The 27,992-nt window shown below is 42.1% G+C and overlaps 1 long non-coding RNA gene across 1 annotated transcript in view; it reads right to left on the reverse strand.

Annotated features, from left to right (window-relative positions):
* The window catches only part of LOC120034593, a 252,013-nt gene that overhangs the window by 192,335 nt on the left and 31,686 nt on the right, over positions 1 to 27,992 (reverse strand). The window contains exon 2 of the long non-coding RNA XR_005474048.1: positions 24,130 to 24,259. This is a non-coding gene — a long non-coding RNA (uncharacterized LOC120034593). The remainder of the gene's footprint in view (positions 1 to 24,129; positions 24,260 to 27,992) is intronic.

Below are 27,992 nucleotides of genomic sequence, written 5' to 3' on the forward strand. Positions count from 1 at the left end.
AATCTTCAATATATATATAATTGTATGGATTTTCCCCTAATAATAATGTAAAATTAACATCTGTACAGAAAGACTCATGTGAAGGCCAAATTACAGAGGAGGAACTGCTTGATGCAATTGGGGCCTTTAAGGATGGGAAAACTCCAGGGCTGGATGGCATACCAGTGGAAGTATACAAAACTTTTTTTGATATACTCAAAGGACCATTATTAGCTTGTTTTAACCACTCCTATATAAATGGTAGATTATCAGACACGCAACAAGAAGGTCTGATATCATTATTACTGAAACAGGACCCAATGTCACGATCGTCTTCGTATTGTGAGAGAGAGGACCAAGGCGCAGCGTGATATAAATACATCTTCTTTATTTGAAGATGAAAAGAACACGAACACTAACACAAAACTAAACAAAACCAACGTGAAGCTACAAACGAAAGTGCAGACACAAGCTACTAACGTCAAACATAGACAATTACCCACAACCTACCTAATGCCTATGGCTGCCTTAAATATGGCTCCCAATCAGAGACAACGATAGACAGCTGTCTCTGATTGAGAACCATTCCAGGCAACCATAGACTTACCTAAACACCTACACTGAACACAACCCCATGAACTCTACAAAAACTCCCTAGACAATACAACCACCCAAGACGAGACAAACACACACAAACATCCCCCATGTCACACCCTGACCTAACTAAAATAATACAGAAAACAAAGATAACTAAGGCCAGGGCGTGACAACCCAAGTGGTATATATAAAGATCCAGTCCATTAAAAAAATTGGAGACCTCTTACACTTCAGTGTTGTGATGCAAAAATCCTAGCAAAATGCTTGACGCATAGATTAAAAAAGTATTGTCAGATATTATTCATCCTAATCAGATAGGTTTTTTACATGGACGATACATTGGAGATAATATAAGACAAGTACTGGAAACAATAGAACACTATGAAATATCGGAGACACCAGGCCTGGTTTTCATAGCTGATTTTGAAAAGGCTTTTGATAAAGTACGACTGGAGTTTATATATAAATGCCTAGAATATTTCAATTTTGGGGAATCTCTTATAAAATGGGTTAAAGTTATGTATAGTAACCCTAGGTGTAAATAGTAAATAATGGCTCCATCTCAGAAAGTTTTAAACTATCTAGAGGAGTAAAACAAGGTTGTCCACTATCGGCATATCTATTTATTATTGCCATCGAAATGTTAGCTGTTAAGATTAGATCAAACAATAATATTAAGGGATTAGAAATCCGTGGCTTAAAAACTAAGGTGTCATTGTACACTGATGATTCATGTTTTCTTTTAAAACCACAATTAGAGTCTCTCCACGGCCTCTTAGAGGATCTAGATACTTTTGCTATCCTCTCTGGATTAAAACCAAATTATGATAAATGTACCATATTACGTATTGGATCACTAAAAAATGCACATTTTACATTACCATGTAGTTTACCAATTAAATGGTCTGACGGAGATGTGGACATACTCGGTATACAAATCCCAAAAGAAAGAAATTATCTCACTCTAATAAATTTTTTTAGAAAGTTAGCAAAAATAGATAAGATTTTGCTACCATGGAAAGGAAAATACCTGTCTATTTGTGGAAAAATCACCCTGATTAACTCTTTAGTCATATCACAGTTTACCTATTTGCTTATGTTTTTGCCTACACCTAGTGACCTGCTTTTTAAATTATATGAACAAAAAATATTCAATTTTATTTGGAACGGCAAGCCAGATAAAATTAAAAGGGCCTATTTATATAATGAATATGAATTCGCAGGGCAGAAATTATTAAATATTAAAGCATTAGACCTCTCACTAAAGGCATCAGTCATACAAAAGTTATACTTAAATCCAAACTGGTTCTCTAGTAAATTGGTACGAATGTCACATCCTATGTTCAAGAAGGGCCTTTTTCCCTTTATTCAGATTACACCTGCTCACTTTCGGTTGTTTGAAAAGGAAATAATCTCCAAAATATCTTTATTTTTTAAACAAGCCTTAGAAAGTTGGTTGCAATTTCAGTTTAATCCACCTGAAAGGACGGAACAAATAGTACAACAAATATTGTGGTTAAATTCAAATATACTAATTGATTAAAAAAAACTGTATTTATCGAAGAAATTTTTAAAAAAGGTATAATTTTTGTGCATGATATCATAAATAGGAATGGTGGAGTTATATCACACATGCAGCTAACACAGACATATGGAAATGTCTGCTCTACCCAAAATTACAAACAATTAATTGCAGCATTACCACAAAAATGGAAGAGGCAAGTAGAAGGGGGGAAAAGTAAGGAACTTGTATGTCGGCCCTGTATTAAAGAACATAAATGGTTAAAGACAAGGGTGATAAATAAAAACATATACCAATTTCATTTAAGGACCAAAAAACTGACAGCTGTGCCATATAAATTGCAAAATAGTTGGGAAGAGATTTTCGATGTACCCATTCCATGGCACATGGTTTATGAATTGATACGCAAACAACGCCGGATTCAAAACTTCAAATTTTTCAATTTAAATTACTATACAAAATTCTTGCAACTAATAGAATGTTATATATATGGGGGATGCAATCTTCCCAGCTCTGCAGATTCTGCTGTGAGGAGGCAGAGTCATTAGATCATTTATTTTGGTATTGTCCATATGTAGCTCGTTTTTGTTCACAGGTCCAGGAATGGCTGAAGAATTGCAACATTTGCCTAGAACTAACGCTACAGATAGCAATACTGGGTGATTTGAAAAGCCATAGTCAATCAATCAATAATATAATAATTATTTTAGCAAAAATGTTTATTTTTAATTTACAATCTGTAGAAGCTATGAGAATATGAAGGTTCAATTATTTTGTGAAGCATCACAGCACAGTTGAAAAATATATGGCAAATAGAAATCCGAAATGGATGATGTTGAGAGATAGATGGGAGGGGTTGAATGGAGCTGAAGGGTGGGACTAATAACAAGATTAACAATGTAAAGCATACGGGATCTGTAAAATGTACTGTATATAGGTTCGGAACTTTTGTGAAATAGCACAGTTACAAATGGAAATCAAACTGGATGGACAGAAATCAGAAATAGAGGAAGGACTAAGAACAAACAAGAGAGAACTATTGTAAAGTAGACTGTGTCTGTAAAATGTGTATAAGATGTATAAATTGAAGGTAAAAGTAGAAGTGTTTATTAGTTTACTCCAATTGGGGGATCGGTGGTAGGGTTTGCGGGGAATAATAATAAAGGTATATTCTTTAAAAAAGTATGTATGTCTATATAGGTATGTGTATGTATATATGTGTATATGTATGCATGCTTGTATGGATATATATATTTACCAAAACAATATGTGGATTGGAAATGATGCAGACAATTACATTGGAAGCAACATTCTTTCCGCAATATTAAGCTGATCCACCCCTTAAAAAATATATATAAAAAATAAAATAAAAATAAAAAAAATAATAGACACAATACATAATCAACATATTTTTAGATTAACAAGTGCATGTCTGGATAACCCTCCTTATTCCAACAAGTCTCTGTGGTCTTGCCCTGTGATGACCTCACTAAAATGCCATCTCCACTGCTCTTTACCTTGAAAGTTGGCCATGGCTCCTAAGGAGTCTGATGGACTAGACATGTACCTTCACTTTTTCCAAGGCACAAACCAGTCAATGTGTCATCCAGGGAAGAGGTTGAACCTTTAATTAAAGTGGAGAGCTGCTGTCATCAGGCCCCTGCTAAATGCCACACGATAAATACCCCCACCAGAAGATCTCAGGAAGCTGCGTTGGGAGTTTCTTTCACTCAAGGAGATAAAAGGCCATACACACTACAGGATAACCACTTATCAACATGTTAAGGACTTTCAATTGTAGAAATACATTAAATGACCTGATTGCGAACCAGGAATGCCTGACAGACCCTGTTGTTTGGGGGAAGAATGTTGACAATGTCACGTAGACTGGTTATTAATGGAAACCAAGCTGAAAGAATGTGCCTGTGAGCAACATTATTAAGGATGGATGATGGGTTACAGAGTGATCACTCACGGAATGCAATCAATATTTATTCTGCTAAATGCTGGGGGAGAAATTACATTTCAAAGTGTATTGCTAATGGTTAAAATAAATTGTGGTGAAAATAAAATGTAGAGGTTTGGACACCGATTATTTGGCAAATTGGTTGATTGTGCAATTGCATTAATGAATGCATTATTAGGAGAGTTCACACTGCTACTTAGCCCTGGGCTAAGGGAGATTTAACCTGGGGCTAAGCGAGTGTTAATATTGGTCTTTCCTAAATTAGTCATGGATGGAGATATGGATTTGAACTTGTGGTTTTACTTAATTCTCCGTACTGGCCAATGATTATAACGGGGATCCTGATCCAACCATAAATTCATACATTGTGCCCCTGAACTGAGAGGATGGAAGTTGAATATGTAGCTAGATACAGTAGGCTAATGTTAACTAGCTGGCTCATCGTTGCCCATGAAAGAAAGGCTAGCGAGCAAGCATTTTAGCGAGGTAGCCTAGGTCAACAAAAACTAAAAGCCTGTACAGTCATAGACCGTTTCGTCAACATGAAAGAGATGAGGATGGCATTGCCGTTTCTCTACAAGTAGGGTGAGTCAACATGTTATTTTCTACTTGCAAGCACGCACGAACACACGTGCACACACACACACACACACACACACACACACACACACACACACACACACACACACACACACACACACACACACACACACACACACACACACACACACACAGAAATCAGTACATTGGACAGCCACATCATATTTAGCTTACGTTGATTGGACTAAATTGTTTTTGGCACCTTTTAGTTGTCACTGTATTAGACTAAGCATAGGTGATTTGATGATGTTGAAATGTTAAAGCTGAAATGGTGAATGGTACTGTAATAGTGGAGGCAGCTTCTGTTTTCTTTTCGACTTGCGGTAACTCTCCATGGCTCTAAAATAATAGTTGTTTAGTTGTCCGAAGGTGTCGGAAACATTAACTTCCTTGACCATGCTGTAGGTCATGTAACTGTTTGTTACATGCAATATGCTTTGTGGACTTCACCGGACAGATGTTGCTCTCCAGTTTTGTGATGAAACAAAAGTGTGGTTGAATTAATTCTGCCATTGTGTCTTCTTATTGTCTTTTTATAGTGTCAGCCTTAGCCCTATATATCCTGGTGGCAAGGAATATGAACTAACACATAGGTTGTAATATGGCAATGTTTTTCCTGGCTTGGCTTCCCCAGTGATTTTACCAACGCACCGCTACTGAAAGTTGATGTCTCATTTGTGCACAGCATTCCCTGTACAGGGGCGAGGTCGAATTTCAAAAGTGAAACATTATTTCCGAGGTCAGATAGGCAGACAGCAAGGTTTATACAAACAAACAATCACTGTTGGAAATCAAATGCTAGGCTAGAAGCAACAGGATCTGATGATAAATATCTTATTATTTATAACATGGGTCACACGTCAGAGATAGAATGTTGGTCGTATATTGTGTTTGTCCGTTAGCCCAGGGCTTTGGAATAAGTGTGAATCTTTAGCCCTGGGTTAACAAATGCTGGTGTGAACACGGGCTAAGCTAGCCCAGGGCCAGTCTAGCCTGGGGCAAAGATAGCCCGGAGCTAAGAAAAGGCCTATTGTGTATTGTTCTCACACATAAGCTATGTAATAATTATTAATGATGTCTTAATTGTCAGCCCAATCTAATTATAAATATACTTTAAGAAGACATTTCTCAAAAAACTATGTGAGATTTATATTGTAGAATTGGAAGGATAAGATATAATTTACATTTGAAGCAGATCTTCGCTTGTTGCCTGACACCAAGTTATTATTGAATGCACATAAAACAGTATTTATTTTTCACATGTCTGTGTTCCCCCTGTATTTTCAATTTAATTTAAATCTGGTTATCAGGAAGCTTCATCTTGACCCTTCAAATCTAAAAATCTAAAAAAATTATCACCCTGTCTCTCGTCTTCCCTTCTTCTCAGAAACCCTTGAATGTGCTGTCAATTCCCCTGAATTCCTTTCTCAGCTTCAGCGTTCTCCACTTGATCCCCTCTAATCTTGCTTTTGTGCAGCTCACTCAATGGAAACAGCTCCTCTGTAACTGAGTGCTTATGCAGCTTCTCTCCCCTCTGTCTTAATTCCCCTTGATCTCTAGGCTGTACTTGATACCGTTAATCTTTAGACACATTTTACTGTTGCTGATCTGACAATCTTTGGCACCTCTTGTTTCTCAAATGATTCTCTAACCTTGTTGATACTTTTCATAAGGTCAACTGAGAAAAGTCCAGCACAGCGTTCACAACAATGAGGTTCCCCAGGGCTCAGTGTTGTGTCTATTCCAATTCCATCTCCATCTCCCTTCCCATGGTCTTGACCCATACATTGTCTTGCTAGTTATCTTCCATTTACATCATTCTCATGAAGTCTGCTTTACACTGTCTTTGTCTTTATCCTGATGTCTTTTTGTCCTTGTGTTATTCAACCACATGCAGGTATTAAAATAGTTGATTTACTTTTGAAGTCAGCTTATTGTTCAATTTCTTTTTATAATCAGCCCAAAGAATGACAGTATCAATAGAAGTAATTTTTATTGCCCTTGACCCATACTCAATCAATATCATCTTAAATATTAGTTTTTGTGAATTAATGCTCTTGCGACCATTTCATTTGAACCATGATCTGTTTGTTCCAGTGTTCATATTTCATTGTCGGAGATCCTCGTTCATCTTACCTCCTCCCCTACTGTTCCCCAGCCGTATGATAACGTATGTACAACTCATTCCCTAATTACTTTCATTGTGTCCTTAGGATGCCTCTCTTTTGACAATATCTTAATCGGCTGATATAAAAATTGCTAATATTCATTCCTCATTATTGTACTTAATTTACCTCACCATCTAATCTTCCTAATAATTAATTTCCTCCAATATCAATTAGGCCTCCCTATTTCATGTGGACACAGTATTTGGGTTTATTTAGTGCATGTCAAAAGGAATGGTTATGTCACATAATTTGCAGTGTGCTAGGTGGCCAGAGCTTTGGTCACAACCAGGAGCCTTCGTTTTGCTTTCTCTACTCCTCAGCGTCCACTAGCGATCACATTTCCCACAAATGCACCATATGTGGCATCTCAGTTAATTATCCAAAAGAAATTGTCTGAGGACATGGAATAACAGCAGGTGACCATCTCCAGCCCAGAGCAAAACCAACACTAACTGGTCAAGCTCAGCTGCCCTCGCTCCTCAACTAATGGTGGTGCCCGGAATGTGTTCATTCACGCTGCTTGGCCTTCATTACAGATCAGGGAAGGTGCAATTAGTAGGAGCTCCCCACCAGCTTATAATTACCTTAAGACATCCACTTAAATAGAGAACATTATAAATCAGCTCCTGTTGCCTATCAGGCTCTATGCAACATTATGCCAACAGATGTCAGATACAGCCATGGACAGGCCCCTTGGTGGCAGTGACAGCCAACAGCTACTGTTAGCTTCTCTAATGAATAGAATTGGGCTTCGGCTTTGTATTTTTGAGGGGTTCATTTGAGGTTCAGAGCTATATTTCTTGTGAATTAAAAAAGAAGGACAGCGAAGGGAGGCGAACAAAAGACCAATTAACAGTTGGATACAATGCAACAGATAACAGTTTGTTTGATGTTTCTCCCAACTTTGTGACATTTGTGCCAAATTAAACTTTTCATCTTCCATTTATACAGAAACATGATCCAGCGATGGGGTCTCTCTCCCCTTAGCCTCACATTGGGGTGAGGTGCCTGTTAAGGGTTTTGTGACATCTGCATTCACTTGCATCAAAGCCCCACAGTTGCATCAAAGAAGTTATAATGACAGACAAAAACATTATTCACAGAAGGAGCATTGTTTGGTCACCCACTGTTTCTCCATTACATAAAAGTATGTCAGGCTTAGAGGGAGAAAAATATCACACAATACAAACATATCACCACACAGACAAATCCTACTGAAAATTCTCTCATAAACAAAGCACCCATTTGGCATGATTTAGAGGGGCTTGGAAAAGCTGTTATTTGACAATAGTCGTTCCAAATGAACAGATACTATATTTTGAAACTGAACTTTCCGTCGTCCCAATTCTTTTGAGCTTGCTGCATTTAAAAAAAAATATTCACCTCAAAGGTTTTCTGTCATTTCACATGTGAAAAATAATTAAATGTCCATTAAATTTTTATCACTGTATGTGTCTCTGAAAACAAAAACACAACATTCATTCGGAGAGCTGTGGGAAGACATATGAAAGGTTCCAGCTTCAAAGCTTGACCTTCATCCACCTGAAGTCGTGAGAGACTGCAAGAAAAACAAAGCTGAATGCATGAATGCTAAATATTCCCATTAAAGACCACTGACAAAGGAATGATATTCTACTGGAGATGGCTGTTTCTTCATATGGAACTGCATTTCTAAATGCATCTACCAATTGGCAGCCTCTGGAAAAAAAGATCACCCTTAACCTCATCTTGTTCCTATACCAGGAAGTGCATTGTTGCATACAGCAATGAATAGAACATAACAGGATGTAGACTGGTGCTGTAGCGAGAAAAATAAGCAACGCTTGGATAATTCTTCAATGTATCTTGAATAGGTCTCGCTGGTTTAGTAATAAAGATCACTTGTATTGAGTAAATTTCGGTCTGAAGAGATATTCAATTTTAAAAAACATAAGGTATGCCAGGCTTAATGTTGTATAACAATTTTTGCAAATCCATGTCTTAAAAAACTGTTTAAGCTTTTGAAGATAAAGTTAACATGGAAAACAACATTTCATATCAAGCCCACAATAAGCCTCTTTGGTCACACTTTACATTACAAAGGCCTTATACCAGAAGTAACAAGCTGGGAATGTTGTATCATCTGGCCGATCTGCTGTTTCTCAGCTCTAAGCCTCAAGCCCACAAAACAACTGTCCTCTGGTCTGGTGTAGACTTTTAGTGGCCTTAAAAAGGGTGTGTGTGTGTGTGTTTGTGTGTGTGTGCTTCCCTTGGCCACTTTACATTACGAGGTCAATGAAAGGTAAGGGCTTCACCCTCTCTCAGCGTAGCAATCAGACAAAAAGCAGGTGTTGTGTCTAACATAACCTGGGGTGGGCAAAGCTATCTATTCCAGAGATATCCATCGGCCCTTTGTCTATAGAGGACCTTTAATAGTGGCACTAATCCACTTAGCTACCATACAAATTGTATTTCTGTGATGATTTGAGGCTGACATCAGCAAGTTCGGTGTCCAGAGCTATCGGAGGGCACTGACTAGATGTATGCCGACAGTACATGATCTATTTAATGGTTAAGAAATGATAGATCAGATTATGGCTTTCTACTGGAGTGGCCCTGTGAGTAAACGACCTCTGCTCTCATCCTTAAGCTTCATTGTTTGCACCTGATATGAAACTTCATATTTTAATGCGATTATCTTGCTTGGTATGTATGAAACAAGAGATGATTTATGAAGTGAGTTCATGTGACTCTAGTCAAGCTTCACTTGCCGACCATATCAACATCATTTGTCATTTCTTTGTTACATCTCGCTCAATATCTCTTAGGAAATTAGATTTGGTTTTTTTTCGCTCTCCTCTCTAAAACTTTTGTGAGAAATTATACGTTTCTACGGTTGACGAGACAAAACAGGACAAATAAATCAATACAAAGCAAATGAAAGCAAATTGAATCTATTAAAGCAAAATTACTGGGAGAAAAATCACCCAAATGTGACACAACCCAGAGAGTCATGGCCATGGGCACAATTAATGACAGAGGTAGTAAAAAGGTGTTGGATCATTAAGCTTGCAGGGACCTGTGTGCATGCAAACAAGATCCCTACGCCAGACCAGCTCAAATAAGCCCCCCATCTTAATGGCCCATTGAAGTAGTGCTTCCCTGCATATCAGCGAAGCAGGCTGCCTGCAAGGGCCTAGCCTTCTACAATACCTCAGCTATCATTATAATCACTGGGGATGTGTTGGATTTTCACACAAAAAAGTGAGGATCAGGGAGCGACCCTGCGGCTCCACCTCCGTCTCCTTCCTTACCTGAGGAATACCAAGCAGCGGGGTGCCAATGGAGGACCTTGAGATCAGCGTGGCTCTCCCGGGCAGCCATGAGTAATTAGTTCTAATTAGTAGCAGTGATTAACCACGCTGGGGAACGTGGGGGCCGTAGGGGAGCAGATTGATAGAGCTGGCCCTCCTAACCCATAGAGGCTCCACTGCATCTTAAGCAGAAGGGACACTGCCTGTGGCCGTCAGCCAGCCAGATAGCATGTTCACCTAGCATAAACAAATTAAAATCAAATCAAACTTTATTGGTCGAGTACACAGATTTGCAGGTTTTATAACAGGTGCAGCGAAATGCTTTGTGTCTAGCTCCAACAGCGCAGTAGAATGTCTAGCAAATACAATACAAATACACAAATAATAAACAAACAAACAAACAAGAAATTACAATCCAGAGTAGTTATATTTCAGTGAGCATGTGTCAGAATCCACAACATAAATACGTGGTTTGCAATGTTTCCTTTGTTGGGGCACACAGCAAATTTTAGGTCATGTGAGCAGAAACTCGAACGTTGTGAGAATTTTGTGCTGCTTCTGGCACTTGTTTACAGTGAACACTGAGGCTGTACCCTTACAGTTTTAGACAGTAGCCAATAGGCTATTGTGGCTATTTGAGCATACTGTAGGCCTACCAACAAAACCAATGGAGCAAATCCCATAACATTTTCACATTTCTATGATATAGCCTAAAGTAGCCTATATGTGGTGTTCAATGCAGACCTACATTGCATGAGACTTTTAAAAACGTTTTTATATTATGAAGGGCTTGACATTAATTCATTATTTTTTACTTGGTCTGTAACACCATGGGCCAAATAGGTGACTGCACATGGCATTGTATTGTGTTGTATGACGCAAGAAACCAAGAAACCTTAAAATGAATAATTAATTATTATTACCATACAGTGAATTAGACAATGTAGACTACTCTGCCCTATTGGCTTATTTACATATTCAAAATACAACACTGCACCTTTAATTAATACATAAGCTTTTTACCTGACTGATTTCAAAGAAATGTAGCCTACACGTTTTGTGCTCATGTAGGAAGCAGTAACTTCCCATTGCTGACCTATACGTATCTATAACTGGGCTAATAACTCGCTAACTAGCAAAGAATAGCAACACGTGCACACGCATGGCTCTGCTGATCTAAACTGATCTGAAAAGCACATTCACTCAGGGGTGATTGAAAGAACGCTCATGGGCTACCTCAGCCAATAGAAAGACCGCTCATGGGCTACCTCAGCCAATAGAATTCTACTCCGTTGCATTCTGGTTCTGCCTACAACAAAATCACAGACTCAATCAAAGTTAGATTTGTTTTGGTTTGTTGCATTGAAAAGGGGCTGATATAATGTTGATTAGGTCACATAAAAAACATTGATCTATATAGTGCAAACTAATGGGGCAAACTCAGTGATGTTCAATCTCTTGCGTCTCTGCACGGCCTGGCATTTCTTCTGCGTGGCAGTCCTGGAGGAGGTATGCAGCAGCGCACGTGCGCAGCTTAGAGGGAACATTAGTGCTGTGTAGACAGTATATCATTTGGAAGGAAAATAGAATTTACAGTAGTAGGTATATTGGGATGAACTATGTCCAGAATACAGTACATACTGTACATACACAGTGGATAGGATATAAAGAGAATATGAGGTGACCAGCATACAATGAATCTAAAGTGCCTTTGGAAAGTATTCAGACCCCTTCCCCTTTTCCGTATTTTGTTACGTTACAGACTTTTTCTAAAATGTATTACATTTTAAAATGTAATGTAACTTCAATCTACACACAATACCACATAATAACAAAGTAAAAACAGTTTTTTATACATTTGAGAAAATGCATTAAATAAAAAAACTGAAATATCTTATTGACATAAGTATTCACTTATACCCTTTGCTATGAGACTCGAAATTGAGTTCAGGTGCATCCTGTTTCCATTGATCATCCTTGATATGTTTCTACAACTTGATTTGAGTCCACCTGTGGTAAATTCAATTGATTGGACATGACTTGGCAAGGCCCACACCTGTCTATATAAGGTCCCACAGTTGACAGTGCATGTCAGAGCAAAAACCAAGCCATGAGGTCGAAGGAATTGTCAGTAGAGCTCCGTAGAGACAGGATTGTGTTGAGGCACAGATCTGGGGAAGGGTACCAAAAAATGTCTGCAGCATTGAAGGTCCCCAAGAACACAGTGGCCTCCAAATTAAATCAAATGTTATTGGTCACATACACATGGTGTCACAACTTCCGCCGAAGTTGGTGCCTCTCCTTGTTCGGGCGGCGTTCGGCGCTCGTCATCACCGGCTTTCTAGCTGCCACCGATCCATGTTTCTTTTTCCATTTGTTATGTCTTTATTGTACACACCTGGTTCCCATTACATTATTACTTTTTTCCCTATTTAACCCTCTGGTTCTCATTATGTTGTGTGCTTGATTGTTCCTGGTTTCTGTTAGTCTTTTGTGTTAGGGTTTGTGATCCCTGCGTGGATTTATTTCCTGATTATTTTTCCAGAGTAAAGTTCGTTATTTTACTCAGTTCTGTGTCCTGCGCCTGACTCCGTTCTCACCTCTGCACAACTAACACCTGACAGAATCAAGCACCGTTTTAATGGAGTCAGCAGGTGCACCCAGTCCTCCGGTACCAGTAGAGGAACGTGTCCAGCAGCACCATGGAGCGATGGGAAAAAGGGGGTTTTCCCACGACCCCATCAACTTCACTTCAACCAACACCACAACCCACACTGCTGTCCACCCCTCCTTCACCTGGACCAAAGGGGGATTCGGCTCTCGCTCCCGAGCGCATATGATGGGACGGCTGCCGGGTGCCAGGGGTTCCTGCTCCAGTTGGAGCTCTACCTGGCGACCGTCCACTCGACTCCCTCAGGATACGAGAGTGTGTCCGCCCTCATCTCCTGTCTGTCGGGGAAAGCGCTTGAGTGGGCAAACGCTTAATGGGGAGGTATAGATGCAGCGTCGGTCCACTATGAGGAGTTCACCGTCGCTTTTGGGTGGTCTTCGATCATCCACCTGAGGGGAGAGCGGTGGGGGAACGCTTGTTCCATCTCAGACAGGGGATGAGGAGCGCACAGGAATTCGCACTGGACTTCAGGACCCTGGCTGCCAGCGCGGGATGGAATGAGAGGGCCCTGACCGACCATTACCGTTGTAGTCTACGTGAGGACGTTCGTTGGGAGCTGGCCTGCAGGGACACCACCCTTACCCTCGACCAGCTGGTTGATTCATCCATCCGGCTGGATAACCTGTTGGCCACCCGTGGACGTCCGGATCGGGGTCCGTCCATTCCATCTCCCAGCACCTCCGATCCTACACCTATGGAGCTCGGAGGTGCTGCTCTAAGGGTGACCGGAGGGGGGGGCTGTTTCTTGCACTACCTGTGGCCGCAGAGGACACACTGCTGGTCGGTGCTGGAGAGGTCCCCCAGGAAGTCGTGGCAGCAGGCAGGGCACTGGTGGATCATCCCAGGTGAATATGCACCCAACTCAGCCAGAGCTTCCTGTTGCGCACATGTGTATATCTATAGAATTTCCTGAGTTTTCCCCGCATTCCCAGCATAAGTAGATTCAGGCGCAGCTGGGAATTTTATTGACCGTTCGTTTGCTCTTAGTTTAGGGATCCCTATTGTCCCTGTTGATGTTCCCTTTACTGTACATTCCTTAAATAGTCGTCCTTTAGGGTCGGGCCTGATTAGGGAGGTCACAGCTCCATTATGTATGATAATGCAGGAGGGTCATAAGGAGAGAATTAGTCTCTTCCTGATCGATTCTCCTGCGTTTCCTGTGGTGTTGGGGCTTCCCTGGTTGGCTTATCATGACCCCACTATTTCGTGGCAACAGAAGGCTCTCAAGGGATGGTCACGTCAGTGTTCAGGGAGGTGTATAGGTGTTTCCATAGGTGCAACCACGGTGGAGAGTCCAAACCAGGTCTCCACCATGCTCTGAATATGCTGATTTGGCTCTCGCCTTCTGTAAAAAGAAGGTGACTCAATTACCCCCACATTGTGCGATAAATCTCCTGGTAGACGCAGCACTTCCCAGGAGTCACGTGTATCCTCTGTCACAGGAGGAGACGGCAGCTATGGAGACATATGTCACCGAATCTCAGGGACAGGGATACATTCGGCCTTCCACTTCACCTGCCTCCTCAAGTTTATTTTTTTGTGAAGAAGAAGGATGGAGGTTTACGCCCGTGCATTGACTATAGAGGTTTAAATCAGATCACGGTGAAGTATAGTTATCAGCTGCCTCTCATAGCCAGTGTGACCGAGTCATTGCATGGAGCGCGCTTCTTCACCAAATTGGATCTCAGAAGTGCTTACAACCTGGTGCATATCCGGAAGGGGGATAAGTGGAAGACGGCATTTAGTACCACCTCTGGGCACTATGAGTACCTCGTCATGCCGTACGGGTTGATGAATGCTGCATCTGTCTTCAAATCCTTTGTAGACGAGATTTTCAGGGACCTGCACGGGCAGGGTGTAGTGGTGTATATAGATGACATTCTAATATACTCCGCTACACGCGCCGAGCATGTGTCTCTGGTGCGCAAGGTGCTTGGTCGATTGTTGGAGCATGACCTGTACGATAAGGCTGAGAAATGTCTGTTCTTTCAACAGTCCGTCTCCTTCCTAGGGTACCGCCTGTCCGAGTCACGGTTGGAGATGGATAATGACTGCATTTCAGCCGCGCGTAATTGGCCGACTCCAACCACCGTAAAGGAGGTGCAGTGGTTCTTAGGGTTTGCCAACTACTACCGGAGGTTTATCCGGGGCTTTGGTCAGGTAGCGGCTCCCATTACCTCTTTGCTGAAGGGGTGACCGGTGCGCCTGCAGTGGTCAGCTGGGGCGGATAGGGCTTTTGGTCACCTGAAGGCTCCTGTGTTGGCTCATCCTGATCCCTTCTTAGCGTTCATAGTAGAGGTGGATGCGTCCGAGGCTGGGATAGGAGCTGTGCTGTCTCAGCACTCGGGTACGCCACCAAAGCTCCGCCCCTGTGCGTTGTTTTCGAAGAAGCTCAGCCCGGCGGAGCAAAACTATGCCTTCTTGTGACATCGGGTGCTGTAGGTGTCCTGGAGGTCAGGTAGTTTTCCCCCGGTGATGCGTTGTGCAGACTGCACCACCCTCTGGAGAGCCCTGCGGTTGTGGGCGGTGCCGTTGCTGTACCAGGCGGTGATACAGCCCGACAGGATGCTCTCAAGTAGAAGTTTGTGAGGGATATAGGTGACAAGCCAAATTTCTTCAGCCTCCTGAGGTTGAAGAGGTGCTGTTGCGCATTCTTCATCACACTGTTTGTGTGGGTGGACCGTTTCAGTTTGTCCGGGATGTGTACACCGTGGAACTTGAAACTTTCCACCTTCTCCACTGCTGTCCCATCGATGTGGATAGGGGGGTGCTCCCTTTGCTGTTTCCTGAAGTCCACGATCATCTCCTTTGTTTTGTTGACGTTAAGTGAGAGGTTGTTTTCCCTGACACCACACTCTGAGTGCCCTCACCTCCTCCCTATAGGTTGTCTTGTCATTGTTGGTAATCAAGCCTACTACTGTTGTGTCGTCTGCAAACTTGATGATCAAATTGGAGGTGTGCATGGCCACGCAGTCATGGGTGAACAGGGAGTACAGGAGGGGGCTGAGCATGCACCCTTGTGGGGGCCCAGTGTTGAGGATCAGCGAAGTGGAGATGTTGTTTCCTACCTTCACCACCTGGGGGCGGCCAGTCAGGGAGTTCAGGACCCAAACGCACAGGGCGGGTTTGAGACCCAGGGCCTCAAGCTTAATGATGAGCTTGGAGGGTACTATGGTGTTGAATGCTGCGCTCTAGTCAATGAACAGCATTCTTACATAGGTATGCCTCTTGTCTAGATGGGATAGGGCAGTGTGCAGTGTGTAGGCGATTGCATCGTCTGTGGACCTATTGGGGCAGTAGGCAAATTGCAGTGGGTCAAGGGTGACAGGTAAGGTGTAGGTGATATGATCCTTGACTAGTCTCTCAAAGCACTTCATGATGACGGAAGTGAGTGCTACAGTGCGATAGTCATTCAGTTGAGTTACCTTTGCCTTCTTGGGAACAGGAACATTGGTAGCCATCTTGAAGCATGTGGGGACAGCAGACTGGGTTAGGGAGAGATTGAATATGACCGTAAACACACCAGCCAGCTGTTCTGCGTATGCTCTGAGGACGCGGCTAGGGATGCCGTCTGGGCTGGCAGCCTTGCGAGGGTTAACACGTTTAAATGTCTTACTCACGTTGGCCATGGAGAAGGAGGGGGGGTGCAGTCCTTGGTAGCGGGCCGCGTCGGTGGCACTGTATTATCCTCAAAGCGGGCAAAGAAGGTGTTTTGTTTGTCTGGAAGCAAGACGTCAGTGTTTGTGATATGGCTGGTTTTCTTTTTGTAGTCCATGATTGCCTGTAGACCCTGCCACATACGTCTCGTGTCTGAGTAGTTGAATTGCGACTCCACTTTGTCCCTATATTGACGTTTCGCTCCATCATTCTTAAATATAATAAGTTTGAAACCACCAAGACTCTTGCTAAAGTTGGCCGCCCGGCCAATCTGACCAATCGGGACAGAGCTCCAGAGGTCCTCTATGGAGATAGGAGAACCTTCCAGAAGGACAACCATCTCTGCAGCACTATATCAATCAGGCCTCTATGGTAGAGTGGCCAGACGGAAGCCACTCCTCAGTAAAAGGCACATGACAGCCCGCTTGGAGTTTTCCAAAGGCACCTAAAGGACTCTCAGACCATGAGAAACAAGATTCTCTGGTCTGATAAGATCAAGCTTGAACTCTTTGGCCTGAATGCCAAGAGTCACGTCTGGAGGAAACCTGGCACCATCCCAACTGTGAATGTGGGGATGATTTTCAGCAGCAGGGACTGGGAGACTAGTCAGGATCGAGGGAAGATGCACGGAGCAAAGTACAGTGAGATCCTTGATGAAAACCTGCTCCAAAGCGCTCAGGACCTCAGACTGAGGCAAAAATGTACCTTCCAACAGGACAACGACCCTAAGCACACAGCCAAGACAATGCAGAAGTGGCTTCGGGACAAGTCTCTGAATGTCCTTGAGTGGCCCAGTGAGAGCCCAGACTTGAACCCGATCTAACATCTCTGCAGAGACCTGAAAATTGCTGTGCAGCGACGCTCCCCATGCAACCTGACAGAGCTTGAGAGGATCTGCAGAGAAGAATGGGAGAAACTCCCCAAATACAGGTGTGCCAAGCTTGTAGCAATATACTCAAGAAGACTCGAGGCTGTAATTGCTGCCAAAGGTGCTTCAACAATGTACTAAGTAAAGGGTCTGAATTCTTATGTAAATGTGATAATTCAGTTTTTTGCAAACATTTGCAAACATTTCTAAAACCTGGTTTTGCTTTGTCATTAGAGGGTAGATTGATGAGGAAAAAACTATTTTATCCATTTTAGAATAAGGCTGTAACGTAAAAAAATATGGAAAAAGTCAAGGGGTCTGAATACTGTCCGAATGGACTGTACATACATGGGGCATTAGTCTCAAGGATCAGGGCTGAGTACCGAGCAGGTAGCTCTGATGCACCTGTACCGTCTCTGTCTGCTAGATGGTAGTATAGTAAACAGACCGTGGCTCGGGTGGCTGAGGTCCTTGCTGATCTTCTTGACCTTCCTTTGACACTGAGTGCTATAAATGTTCTGGAGGGCAGGCAGCGTGCCCTCGGTGATGCGGTTGAGGGCGTTACAGTTGCCGTACCAGGCGGTGATGCAGCCTGACAGAATGCTCTCAATGGTGTATCTATAGAAGTTTGTGAGGGTTGTCGTGTCTTTGGCTATGCCGGATTAAGTGTTATGACATGCTATTCTATAAAATACTTTCTCCGTAATTAATATTACCTGATTGAACTAATCATGTAAATATAATTAACTAGAGAGGAGGGGCACCACGAAATAATATTTATAGAGCTGTTATCTTCTGAAAAAACTCTTAAAGACCTTATAATATTTTACATCAATAGCAGTCAATATTAATCGTCATCTTATTCAGTCTCATCTGAAAGTTGTAAATTCTTCACGAACCCTGGCTAACAAGTTGAATCAGCAATACAAAATTGGGTTTAATTATTTATTTACTAAATACCTAACTAAATCACACAGAATTACATATACACGGAATAAATCATACCTTGATTACAAATTACGTCATAAAGGAAAACGTCTCTAGCGGGCGGAACAGATAAGACAGCTTGTTACACAAAAGAAAAGGGGCTAGGTTTGAGTGAAAGAGCGGGAAGACTGAGGAACAAAGGGCGAAGCTGTGCTATCGTAAATACAATATCTTATGCATTCTAAATTACCGCCCATTTGGAAAAGGAAAATGCAATAAATATTTACTCTGAGCTGCGCTTCAGTAGGTTGGTGGTAGATGGAAGGCCGTGTTGCCCAACCGAGTCCTTTGTCCTTTGAAGAATGTCTCTGCTGGTAAATTGGATATGTTGTAGTAACGTCATTGTCTAGTAGACGGGATACTCTGTCTGTCCTAATTTACGTTTGCAGCTGCTGTTGCTAACAACGTCTAGGAGGTATCACTTCTATAGTGAATACGATTCAAAGTTCATACCATTCACAACCAAAGCTCATGCTGATGTTGGCTTAGTTCTGTAGTTATTATCTGAACAGTTCTGACATCGGATCGTCATCCTAATGTACCCGGAACAGGAGGTTAAATTTTCGTCAATGGCTTATATAGTGGAGGGAGAGGGGTGTGTCTGAAAAGTTTATTACCCATGTCTCTTCACAGGGGCGGGCCACTGGTTGAGCAAACTTATGAAAACCCAAATCTCTCATTTGGAAACTAAAATTACATTTCATCTCTTCACAAATAATTTCATATTCAAACATTTGAATTAAACAACAATTCCATGTGAATCCGATACCTCTGATGTTTAGACTTTCCACAGTAGAGTTTATGTCATTCTATCAATGATGAGAATGTGCCAGATGACAACCGAACTGACATAATATACCTTAAGTACCACCGCATATGTTCAGTTGGTCGGATTACCAGAATATAGTTCATTTCCCCCCAACTTCTGATGTTCCCAGAATCTCTATGTTAACCAAAGGGGCTTTCTAATGTCACATCAGTAGAGTAGGGAGAGGAACGGGGGGGGGGGGGTGGGAAGAGGTATTTATGACTGTCATAAACCTACCCCCAGGCCAACGTCATGACAGGGTCTTAGGGCCATGCAGAATTTCTTCAACTGCGTGAGGTTGAAGAGGCAGTGTTGCGCCTTCTTCCCCACGGTGATGGCACCATTTCAGGTCATCAGTGATGTGCATGCCAAGGAACCTTTGAAGCTTTTGACCTGCTCCACTGCGGCCCTGTTGATATGGATGGGGGAGTGCTTCCTTTTCACTCTACTGTTTTGTCTCATGTCTACGCTGTATTGCAGGTGTAAACCACATTGTGCCTACCCATCTCAGAAGCTGCATCTCAGAAGCTGCTTCCTATTGTGTCCCTGTGCAGGTAAATATATTGTTTACTTTTTGTGTGCTTTGAAATGCATTGTGTCATGATAGAATTCCATCCAAAGTGTTTTCGATATACCTAATATTATGACACATTTTTGTTGATTCTCTATGTCATTTCAAACTAGAAGATTATACTTCATACTCTGCAATTGAGCTTTTGATTCAAACAAGCAAATTCAAACAAGCGAATGTACCGAGCTTGATTTTTAAACATGACAATGAGTCTAATTAGTGTCATTCTCCCATCCCCAATAATGTTCCTAAAAGCTGGGCCCAGTCTCCGCCAGCCAGTCATTTCTTTAAGATGGCAGGGGGGCTCTTAACAAGATAAGCCCTGAGATCAGTGTTCCTGGAGGAACATTACCTGAACAAGCGAGCTGATGAAAATTACTGTAGTGTACCGCAGCCTGCTTGGAAACAGCTGAAGTGTTGTTCAAACGTCTCAGATAAAACAACCAACACGAGTACCACTAGAACACCTATAATTCCCACTCCGCACAGGGAAAGGCTGAGAAAGACGGGAGATGATCCTATTTGTACTGAGACTTGATTAAGAAACAGGCTTCAAATCCCGCTATTTAACAAGGTGGTGGGGATTAAAAAGGTCTCTCCAAATCCTGAGAACAGCAAACTGTTTGTCTGGAAAGCTCTTTTCATAGTGCTCCACTGAGGGCTGAAAGCTGAGAGGAGAAACCACTACTCACCTCCTCTCATTAAAATGATCTCAGCTCTCACAGAGTGATTGGTCCAATGGACTTGATGACTGCCAGACAGATGCAGGCATTAGTTTGCTGTTTCTTTCTAACATAGGAAGGAATGACCTTGGCTTAAGCATGTTTTTCAGCTGCCATTCTCTGTGGAGGTTCCAACAGATATGAGGCATTTGGCATTGGGGGAGGGCTTTGTGTGTAAATGCATGTGTGTGCCCTTGTGTTGATATCTGCTCTGGCTTTGACTGCTGTTGGCAATTTAAGCTAGGGTGCTCTCACAATGCCTCAACAGCCCGAGATGTGCAATATTGACTGGTTTCAATTTCCTCCATTTTGACAGCCCATTTCGGCCGCAACTCTGAATAAAGAGGGCCATAGTCTCAAGCATTGCAGTACACATCACTCTCCGATCAAATGTTCCCCTCTCCCCCAAGCCTTTAGGTAGACTACACAACACTGGCATACATAACACTGGATGAATATAGCCTGGACACAGCCTCAGATTACTGCAAACCACAGTCAAGTCCAATAGAAGCACCAAATGATTTACGTATCCTCAAACTGAAGTAATTTTGAATGGTATATGCACCATTAAAAATAAAATGAAGAAATGATCAAGCCAACGGCTGACGCTCATTGAATTACATGTTCAGCTTGACAGCTCTGTGTTGGTGAAGAAATGAAAGTAAAATTAGATTTTGAAAAATGAATATGGGGAATAACAGTATTGCTTTCTCGGAATTGTCAAACTTGACAGTGCTATTACCATCACTACAAGATCAGCAGTTGGCATGTTGTATTCGGTGTACAGAATTTAGCCGTTTAACCCCCCGCTGTTTCAATGGATTGATTGAATTACATGTAAATGAAGGAAACGGAGAAATTTCAACAACATTGCCTCTTTTATCATAGTCCTAATCCAACTGACAAACCCTTTTTGGCAATATGGAAGTATAGCACTACCGGAAAGCATCAGAATATGAACACACCTTCAAAACATCACAGCTAGTGTAGGCTATGTCCATAAAAATTGCTTTTGGCAAAGAAATGAGACAATTTTCTGATAGCGTTATAGTAATACATTGTTGAAGTCTATTCTGTTGACAAAGAGTATACTAGTGTGTATGTGCCAGGGAGCTCTAACCTGTTATATGAGGGTCATATTCTATACAGACCATTCTTCTTAGCTCTTCCACATCGTGCTCTAAGTCAGGTCTGAGGCGGAGACTCCATGAATGACCCTTAATGTGACAGAGAAATGGGGATCACTTTCTCTCTGTGGCTCTGCCAGCGGTCTGATGATATCGACTAGATGGTGTGAGTGGGCGGGGGAGACTCCAAAAAGCGGATTAAAGCGAGGAGATAAGGCTATCCACTGTAATTAAGCCCTATCTCTGGACAGCCACTGAAGAAGATACATCATCCTTCACAGCCTTGCCACTGTTGAAATACACTAACAATTATTCAATAATTAATTCTTATGCATGCATGAGCCAAACACTAATAGGACATATTTTAACTACAACATTATAGCGTACTGTTCAATTAAATTAATTGGGAATGCATTTATGATCAATGTAATACATCACCTTTTTCATATTTTTTAATCACTCTACTGTAATTGTATTAGCTCTGTTGTCAGGCCTTTTATGATGCAGTCTATGTTAATTTCCCTTTCCAGACATTTCTAATTGAGAAGTGAGATATATAGGCTTGTGGCACTAGACATACTACAGGAGACATTAGCCAGGGCCCTCGGGGTGCCACTGCTGCTATCCATCCTGCATTGTTAACAGGAAGTTAATAACATGAAGTTGAAGTATAATGAGAAGTCACCTTACAGGGTGCTGGAGTTACTCCTTCAGAGGACACTGTGAAATATGGCTGGACAAGGGCCCTCCACAATCAACCATCTCTGATCTCCAGTTCACACAGAAAAATTACCATAGAGTGAAATTTCACTGTGAATGGTGGTGCATGAGAAATGATAGGATTCAAATGAAATACATTGATCAAATGAGGTGAAAATACTTGGATCCTCTGATTTAAAAGGACTTCTAGTTGACATAGAAAAATATTACACTCCCAAGCAAATGTGCCCTGTCTGTCTCAACTTGATCACATCTGGACTGAGAAGAGAGTATTTATCAAGCGAGAAATTGCAATTAAATAATTTAACCCTAGACTTTGAAATAATATTGTATTGTAATGACGGTTTTAACCTTTGTTGAATCAACAATTCCTTAGGTCCATGTGTTGCGTTGTTTCCCTACTGTTAAGACTGTTTTCACCATTTAGTTTCTAGCTACTATAGACTTTTTACTGTAGCTCTGAGACCCTTTTATGGCATCTAGTGTTGCACCAAAGATGTTTCCCAAATTATTTTATAACACAGAACACATTCATCAAAGTATTCTATTTTCTTAAATCCTCCTTTTCTCTTCTAGATTCCAACACAGTCATGCAATGTCTCTGGACATGGTAAGTGTTTCAAAGGCTTTCCTATGCAGAGGGTTATTAGACATGGGTAAACAGAAGCCATCTTTCAAATGCTCAGACATTTCCTCATCAACTGAAATGCAAACAGTGTGGAGCCTTCATCATGTTCCAGTAGAAAAGGTATGATAGCACCGAATGTTGTGGTCAACACCGTGCAAGGGGACGTGAGACCACATATGTGATTACATTACACCAGCTAGCCATTCCATGTTCAACCCCTGCTGTTCACCACTGGCAGTCATAGCAACCACAAAGGAATTATAAACTGCTTGGAATAGGTTGTCCTTCATGAATGATACTGTTCAGCTTCCAACTATCTGGGTAATACATACACCACAGCTTTACATCAGGTGTTGCTGTTTGTCATGGCCTTATCGGAAGTTTCCTCCCTCTTGTTCTTTATCATACACTGTAACACCTTGACAGGAAGAGATAGCAGAAAGTATGAGGTGTCCTTTTCTACAGGTGAAACTCTCTTAAAGGCCTAATGTGGAGGGAGTCGTAAAATCTCAACTATTATTACCACCCATTAATGGTCCACACATTCAGCACCAATTAGGGTTTTTCTCCCCATCCTCTGTATCCTGAGGCAACCAGTCTAGGATTTGGAGATGGGGAGAGACAACCATTCCACTAGGAGCACTGAATCACCAGGTTTAAGTACTCAGACTGCTTGAGTCTTCTCTCGAGAATGATATCCAGAAGGAAACAAAGAAGTCATAATTGTTTGAGTGACAGACTTTATGTCTCTGCACTGCAAGGTCAGATATTTACCGCCCCAAAAAACGGAATGTGATAAGTGATCTCTGGGATGGGAGGATTTCTTATAGAATAACTTACAGTAGTAGTGTGTGTCACAGTCAAGTGTAAAATGTAAGCTATATACTGTATGTTTTTTTGGTTAATTTATAATTAATTATTAATAGGAGAGCTGGCTTGGAAAAAGGTAAGCATCAGCTTCAATAGAATAAGTTAAAATAGCAGAGGACAGAGGAGTAACCAAAATATATTTGTGTGATCACTTGCATGCCAACTTCAACCTTGTCCCTCCCAAAAAGCCATAAGGAAGAAATGTTCTCGGAGGTTCATTTGTGACTATATTATCACGAGAACTAGGGTAATTGCCAACAAATGACAAAAAAAGGACTATTGAAAACCAATTTGGCTTATAACTGACCGTGCTATGTCCTCTCAGCAGGTGGTTATTCATAATACAGCAGGTAATTCATATGAATTATTTCCTACCTGTCATTCACCTTGTTCCAGCGGCTCACTGTTGAAGTAATTGTAGTTCCTGTAGATTTCACGCTGGCACCTACGGCTGCTTTCTTGGCTGACCTTCCTGGACTCTCCCTTCAACCAATTATCTGTGGGCCTTGCAGAGAAAGACACAAGTGTAAATATTCCAAAGAGAATCCCGTGGCCTCATTGATCCAAAGCCAATACTTCCTGAAACTGATCCTGGTCAATACATAACTACAGAAATAGCTATGGATAGTAGCGTAAAAATAGAGCATACAGATGTACATGTTATGTCCGTGCACTGTGCTACTGCCATCTGTGGTTGTCAGTCATTAAAATGTCAAAAACTCACTTATGAAAAACATTGGAAATTTGGCAATGTGCACTGAGTATGTTAAGCATTTTCAGCAGTTAAACAAATCAGTGAGGTAACTTGCTGAGGTGGTTATGGGTATGATATTAAAGTTAGATATGTGATTAGAGTACAGTGAGATTCCACATGTCCAAACAAATAACACTTTAACAGAAGATTATTTGTAAGTCAAGCCATCTGACAGATTGAATGGAAGGTATGTGACCAACAAAATGTCCTCAATAGAAACAGTTCAGTGAGCATTCTTCCTGAAAACCTCTGGAAATGGCTATGAATACATCACATTGGCCTTTCTACATGTTCCACCTCTGAATTCAGTATCACAGCTAGCAAGCCAGCGGGGGCTACATTTGCCTTAAAATGTTTAATCTCCAAATGAAAACAGGCCACCTCCATGCAAAGAGCTGTGATGGTAAGTATGAGAGCAGGGTCATTTGGTGTCAACAAAGTATTGGTAAAATGAGTTTCCATGGAGACTGATATGCTCTCATATGCGAAGAGTGGCATTTGGGAATGAATGAAGCAAACTGCGGGGCACAAGATAATAGGCTTAGACAAAGAGAGACAGTGTCAACACCAGTGTGTTCACCCAGTCTGAGGTTTCGCCACACAAAGAAAGGGCTTCACCTGTAATGCACATGTCCTGCTGCCACTAAGTGTTTAGGCCTTCCGTTGTTAGGTCAAATCCCTTAGAAATGGGTCCTCTTAAAAACAAAATAGATTTTAAAAATTGTTTTTATTAATACCTCAACGAGTACAATTTCATAGATACATGTGTGTGGAATTACATCCTAACAGCTTTCACAGTTATAGTGTATGGGTGAAGTAATACAGTCGCCTATGAAACAAATACCCATAAAGCACTGCTCAAAGGTGACCCTTTTGATGGGGCTTCCTGTAATGCTCTGTGAGGAAGCAGGAACTAGAGCAACTGAAATGTATGCCTTTGAATCCCATGACCTCTGTGCCAAGATCATGTTGATACAACTGCACTGTGATGATTGTGAGAGAAATTGACATGCACACACACAGCAATAAACGTGTGACAATGCAGACACAAGACACAACCTCCGATGCCTATCTTTTCAGCGAGCGCCACTGTCATTGGTTGCAAGGTGAGCCACCTGTACACGCCTTAGAAACGTATTGATGTGATTGAGTTGGGATTTTTGCTTATCTCCGTAATATCAGTCACCTTGTTTTTCTATCAAAAGTCAACAACGGCACTATCTAACCCTGATATGGAGCCAATTAAATCCTTGTTTCAATCTACCGTGCCAGGGTGCTGTGAAGTGCATTCTAATGTCTCCTCAATTCAACACTTAACCCCTCAGAGTCTGGACTCCTGCATTTGGTGCATTTAGAGACTGGGATGACTCAGGGATGGCTCAGCATACAGATAGTTTGTGTGTCCACAGCCTGGGGTATATGTGGAGCAGGAGCCTACGGTTTATCAGAGAGGTGAGGGAGAAGGTGACGCTATTGACACACAGAGGCACAGCTAAGCCACTTCAGATCCCAATCGATCACAGGTCCACTCCACTACATGTGGGATTCTCCCAATAAACCCAGATTTTTCCTGTCTGCCTCCCAGACCCCGGGACAGAGAGAGCTGGACTGTACCCATCCAACTATAATATAGGCACAATTTGCACTGGCCAGACAAGTCAAATGTCCTCTAATTTGGTATTTGCCCATGTCAATGAGTCTGGTTCCTCTCAAGGTTGCGTTGAGTTATCGTGAAGGACTTTCTTTACCTTGTTAATACTGTCCGCTTAGGATAGCTTCATAAAGGTCTGGAGTGGGACTATTTTAAATGGTCTGTGACAGTGACATTGTTAAAAAGCTCCTTAAAATCAAACTGTAATTGGATTAGCTAGGAATGAGTCCCAGACTTCATCTAACAGAGCTGCAGGAGCATCCTTATTAACCTGGCCCAACACTGACTTGACTGATGGCTGGCCCGCTTTGTTTGTTTTGCCTGATCTCTGTCAGTCACGCCCCACATAATTATTGTGTGCCTTCGCAGGTTACATAGTGAATATTAGCTGCACTGTAAGCACACTTTAATTACATGGGCAAGTGGGTTGAGTTAATAAGGCTGCTTCAAAAAAACACAGTGCATCTCCCTCCTCCAGTTACCATGGCGTTGTGTTCAGGGATGGATAGGGTGTTTGTGCAGCTATGTTCTGTGATGTAAATAAAATGGTGGCAAAATGATAAACAGACTGATTGCCATCCTGTCTGGAGAGACTTGAGAGTTTGAAATGACATTAATGCGTATCTCTTTATTATGAAATCTATGTGTTCTGTGCCTACAGTATGCTATCAAAAATGGTGTGTTGTGCCTAGTTGAATGTGTCGATGCCTATCTCCTAGAACCCATTGCTGATTCCTCTCATGCCTGTGTAGCGATGCAGAAGCCATCGACTCTGATGTTCACAGGTCAAGTCAGATTCATCTCAGGGCTATCTGATATCAATGCATCCCAGCGCTGTGCTGTGTGAGAGAAATGACACATTTAGATTACATGGGTGCCTTTAAAAGCCTTCAGCTGTACCGCGCCAGGCTTTCAATAGGTGGGAACACAGCGTTCATGTTATCTCCCTGGCTGCCAGTGCTCTCTTTCGCAGGCTTCTTTTAAAGGCAAGCCCACAAGGTCTTATTATTGGCAGGTTCAAGGGCAATATAAATCAGCTATGACACGTCCCATCGTTGTTATGTAGGGCGCATAGGTCTCTGTCTGCGCCAGCCAGGGTCTCAGGTTGACCCTTTGTGTCTGAGGCGAGATCACATTAAATTAACAGCCTGACTCATTACATTAACAGTGCTGCTACCAGCGCAACATGAATAATGCCTACCCTTTCTGAAGGGGTTACAAACTAGTCAGAGCACAGCACACGGGAAGAAAGCATCATACTATTAGTATCCATGAATCCATAAACGACACACGCTGTCTAGAAATGGGTACGGATGTTGAAACCTATGCAAAGGCACTTTCTTCAACACATTAACGGTAGATGAGAGACAATATCTGTGAGTGAAACCTGCTGTTTACATTGTGTTCTCTGATTCAAAATGTAGAGGCTCGGTGGGAAATGTCTTTAGTTTCAATCAAGCCAATCGTTTTGCTCGGCTGCTGATGCTTTGTTAATGGTTTTTATGCAGTGCGTGCCGTGCTACGCTTGGGACCATTCCATTGGGTCAGCAGAATTTGGGGGATTCTTTTCTTGCATAGCAGCTCAATCTTTTTTACCCTTTCCCACCCCACCCTCCCTTCCTTTCTCACCCCAGCACCGGGGGATCTGTCACAAATCAAGGCTGGGGAGGTCAATAAAAGCAAACCATGCCAGACGCACTGACTGACACATCAAAAGTTCCCCTGGCTGAGATACACGCTCTGCCTTCCTTCCCTTCCGACCAATTTAGCTCGGTCCGAGGGGAGCCCCATAATCCATGCTTCTCAAAGTGTGCTTAATCAACCTCTGATTAA

Source organism: Salvelinus namaycush, chromosome 41 (genome assembly GCF_016432855.1).
Source record: "Salvelinus namaycush isolate Seneca chromosome 41, SaNama_1.0, whole genome shotgun sequence".
In the NCBI taxonomy this organism is placed as follows: domain Eukaryota; kingdom Metazoa; phylum Chordata; class Actinopteri; order Salmoniformes; family Salmonidae; genus Salvelinus; species Salvelinus namaycush.